Source organism: Oryza sativa, chromosome 7 (assembly GCF_034140825.1).
Source record: "Oryza sativa Japonica Group chromosome 7, ASM3414082v1".
Taxonomy (NCBI): domain Eukaryota; kingdom Viridiplantae; phylum Streptophyta; class Magnoliopsida; order Poales; family Poaceae; genus Oryza; species Oryza sativa.
In genome coordinates this window covers 7,262,944-7,267,741 of record NC_089041.1, presented here as the reverse complement: position 1 = coordinate 7,267,741, position 4,798 = coordinate 7,262,944, and the positions used below count along the sequence as shown (strand labels likewise).

The 4,798-nt window shown below is 44.1% G+C and overlaps 1 pseudogene across 1 annotated transcript; it reads left to right on the top strand.

The window, feature by feature from the left end:
* The first annotated feature begins 1,260 nt into the window (after positions 1–1,260).
* LOC9268507 (putative F-box/FBD/LRR-repeat protein At4g03220) lies at positions 1,261–4,256 on the top strand (annotated as a pseudogene). Its single transcript, XR_001547359.3, has 3 exons — positions 1,261–2,271; positions 2,901–3,074; positions 3,700–4,256. The product of XR_001547359.3 is annotated as a putative F-box/FBD/LRR-repeat protein At4g03220 (transcript).
* The last annotated feature ends 542 nt before the right edge of the window (positions 4,257–4,798 follow it).

The following is a 4,798-nucleotide window of genomic DNA, read 5'->3' as shown; positions in this document are numbered from 1 at the left end:
CGCCGAGGTGGTCGCCGTTCCAAGCATGCGGAGGCGACGCGATAGCGATGGCAATGGCGACGGCGCTAGACATGGCCACCGTCGAGGACCTGATGCGAATGCAACTGGTCTTAGCCAAGTTTGTCCATCTCGTGCCGTTGCTCGTCTAGGGGTGGTTGGAGTTGAAGAAGAAGACAGATGTGGGTTTAGCTTATGTTGCACTTTGTTGTATTAAGGTGTTTCATTTTATTTTGATTCGAATTCAATGTTACATATGTTGATTCTTCATGTTGCAATCGATATGTTTCGATTGCATTTGGTTGAAACACTTTCGTCAAAGCGATGAAACATTTTTCTTCTCATTTGATGAAACATCTAAAAATGCGTGAAATTTTTTTAGTAATGTTTGAGCTTTTTTTTTATTTTTTGTTGCACTTTATTATATTAAGGTGTTTCATTCCATTTTAATTTGATGTTGCTTAAATTGATTTCATGGTGTGGCAATCCGTATTGTTGAATATTTCATTTGGTTGAAACAATTTTGCTCAAGTGCTGAAACATTTTTCTCTAGCAGCGAAACATCTGGAACATTTTCATTGAAACAATTTTTACTGAGGGATGAAACATGTGAAACATTTCTCAATAGTACGGTGCAACACCGTCCGATGATTTGCATCAGATCGGATGTCCGATCCTTAGCAGCCTCTAAATTGTAATGACATGTGTCAGGGTTACGGATAAGGTATACCCTCTATCCTTGGATGTACGTTGACTCGGAGATTAACTGACCCGCGGTATATAAGGGACCCCTGGGCAGGACCTAAGACATCGAATATCACCGCTAACACATCCACCATAGCCTACGGAGTCGGAGCCTGCAGGAGTCAAGTCGCCGGGAGATCTAGTCGGACCAACTCGACTACGGTCTCGTCGGTATCATCGAGTTTTGCTATACACTTTGTAATCTGTGGTTTTCATCATATAATCCTATACCAACTGGATTAGAGCTATTACATACCAAGGAGCCTGAACTAGTACAATGCTTGTCTTTTGCTTGCTTAATGTCGTATTACGTAGATCCTCGTACCAACGGATCCTAATACCCTCTATATCCGGTCTACGGGTATCCACCGTCGACAACATGCTTCCAATTTTATAAATAATAATGACATTTTTCTAAACATGTAAATTTATAATGGCATGATCCAATGAACATTTTTTTTTCCGAATTAAACAGAGAGAGGATGGGGAAAAAAGACAATTAGGGAGTCACACCAAATTGGAAAACCGCATTCCTAAAACCCTACCCGACGAAATTGCAATGGCGGACGGCGGCGGCGGGGCCGGCGACCTCCTGAGCGCGCTCCCCGACGACGTCCTCCACCTCATCCTCCTCCGCCTCCGCTCCGCCGCCGCCGCGGCGCGCACCAGCGTCCTCGCCCGCCGCTGGCGCAGCCTCTGGACCACCCTCCCGGAGCTACGGTTCCCCGCCGTCACCGACCTCGCCCGCGTCACCGCCGCGCTCCTCTCCCACGACGCCCCGCTCCTCCACCGTCTCGAGCTCTGCAGCCACGACCCCGCCCCGCACGAGGTCGCCGCCGTCCTCCACTTGGCCGCGCGCAGCTTAGCAGGCAAGCTCCTCCTCGACATCGTGATGAGGAAGAAGAGAAATCCGGTGGCGGCGGCGGCGGCCGGGATTGGGGCCGCGTTTCACATCCCCTGCTTCCGGAAGGCCACGGAGATCAGCATCCGCTTCGCCTACCTTACCATCCGGCTGCCTCCCTTCGGTGTCTTCGCGAAGCTGTCCGTGCTGCGCTTGACCCGCTTCCGGCTTGACGACAGCCAGTGTGATCATCTCGGCGACATCGTCTCCTCCGAGCGGTGCCCGTCGCTGCAAGCGCTCACTCTCTGCAATTCTCAAGGCTTGTCAAATCAGCCATCCGCTCCAAGACTCTCCTCACCGTTGGCCTCTTTGAGCTGGAAGAACTGCAGCAGCTCACGATTTCTGCTCCCATGCTTAGAACACTGCATCTGGTCCATTGCTTAGACAAGAGGGCGGTAAGAGCCGCTGACATCTCTGCTGCGGCGTTGGAGAAACTTGGGTGGATTGGTCTGTGCGATTGGAACTCGGTCCACTTCAATGTGATACAACACCTCAAGAGACTCGACACCTTGAACCTTTCGGTGTATGGACCGCCGAATCTTGTCGATTCTTGATACCCGGGCTCTATGTCACTCCTCCAGCATTTCAAAGCAGTCTCAAATGTCGACCTCTATCTCATTTATCCATCTGTGAGTACACCTTCTCTCTTGTTGCTGAACTACATTATCGAAACGTTGAACGAAATGTCGTAATACTCTCTTTGTAGTTCCCCAGCAGCCACTGCTAGTATGCCGGCATAGGCACACAACATTTTAAAAGAGGATTTTGAAATTGTTGATATAACCCATGGTCCAGATATCATTTGTCCGAGTCCGTGTTTTAGTATATGTTTCACATTAGCATCTAAATAAGTGTCCTAATCAAACGTGAATATATAAGTTGGGAGGACATGTATGCACTCTGGTATGTGTATTTGCACATGATTGGTTAGATAATGGAGAAATTGAGGGCATTCCTGGATCAATTTCCCTTTAAAAGTGTTCCCATTGGATTTCTCAAGCCATACATATGGAACTTTCTGGATGTTCTTTATCTGAAGCTGTATATACCTCGTACATTTCTCAATCTCCTCACCTCCTTAGTCCTGTGCAATGTCAAAATACACATATTAATTAAGGGATGGAATGGTGTACTTACTACAATAACTATATTAATGAATCTACAACTTCTGACCATTGATCAAGATCTTCAGTTTCCATTTGGTCCTGTTTTACACATTGTTATGTAAGACATTGTATGAATCTCTGTTAATTTGCAGAGCATGGTTGACTGTGAGTTCTTGATGGAGGACATGAATACTCTCCCTGCCATTGAGATCTTATCTCTGAGGTCAATAACAGCAGGCCATGCCTTTGGACCTTGTGTATTCCAATTGCTTAGGACGTCTACTGGTGTAAGAGAGTTGCACCTGGACTTGGATCATCACCTTAAGGTAATGCATACTTATTCAATGTGATTAAATACTTTGGTTGCTGTCAAAAGTGATAGAAGTATTTCTTCTTTTACGCACTCAGCTTGTTCCTCTAACTGTACACAGTGGTACTTGATGTGTCGGTCTCGATACTGATATGCCCCTCCATGGTGTATCTATTACAACTAATGGTCTTTCCATATTCAGAGTTTCAGACTATAGTGCCTTTGATTTTCCTGTCAGATCAACTCCTTGCATCCGATTGTTACATATGGCACATGGGATGTGAAAAATTGCAATGGTGATGAGTGCATCTCTCTCTCATCCTTGTACCCACCAAAGAGAGTAGTGCTGCTTTGGATTTCTGTGATATATGATTGAAATATAGCTGCCGATGTTACTTACTTACTGGTGATTGATATGGATTTGTTAGCCATATATTCAGGTTGGTGACTTAGAAGCAAACCACGCCATACGATAAATTGAAATCTTAACAGTAAATATTGTAATTGTGGTCGGTGTATCTGTGTAATGTTTTTTACTTCTTTTTTGTATTTCTCCCTTTCTCTACATGTCACAGTCACTTCTCTGGAGGGGATAGATTTAAATCATATGCCACTCAATATTATGAAACCAATGTTTTCAGGGAGAAGTTTCTTGCTCATCTGGCTGCATCTGTTACAAGCCGTCGGACTGGGAGAGTATGGATATCTGCTTGAATTTTCTCCAGAAAGTTGAAATCAACAATTTGAGTGGAGCAGAGTATGAAATATGTTTTGTGAAGCGACTGTTGACATGGGCGCCAGTGCTCAAGATGATTACAGTAATGTTTGGTCCTTCAGTAACTGTCAGCGAGGAGGTGTGCCAGGAGCTGCTTAGCTTCTCTAGGAGGTGTAGTCCAGGGATTTGCATGGAAATTTACTTGCACGGCAACAGAGCCAAGGTTATGTATAGAGCAGTGAACCTGAAGAGACCTAGAGATGATTAACTGACAATGAAATGGCGACCTGGAGCCTAGTATATTCAGTCAAAGGAGCACTGTAATTGGGCAATTTTCAAGCCCGCCTCTGAGATCAATCTGTTGTAAGGATGTTTGTCTCTCGTGATATAGGGATTAATTATGTATTTGAGCATGGTTCAATGCACTCTCAACTTGTTTCCGAAATCATTTTTGTGTGCAGGTTTTCAATCTGCTGTGAAAAATGTCCGACCGAAATTTGTCTGACTGAAAGGTTCTATATTATATATTACAGTTTTCGATCTCTACTTATCTGCCGTAGAATGGTAAGTACAGCTTATGTGGTAATAATATCTGTGTTTCGTTTCAGAAGCAAGCATATGGATTTGTTCATTCTGTTCCTCCATGTACCCACGTGTGACAGGTCTGTAGGACGGTTGGCGATTGTTCAATATTGCTGTCGCAATTGGGTCATCGTTTGTGAACACCGTTGACATCTTGTTGTCCCAACTCCATCTATGTACTCATCACCGTTGACATCACCATTTGCCGTAACCATTTGCTTTATTTCCCACTGGGACGTGCTTATGTGTTTTTTTCCTTATTATAGCTTCTAATACTCCCTCCGTTTCATATTATAAGATTTTCTAGCATAGATTCATTAACATCTATATAAATATGGGCAATGCTAGAAAGTCTTATAATATGAAATGGAGAAAGTTAGTTATAATCATGTGTTTTTTCTTATTATAGCTTCCAATAGTTATAATCTTGTAATTTTTTTCTA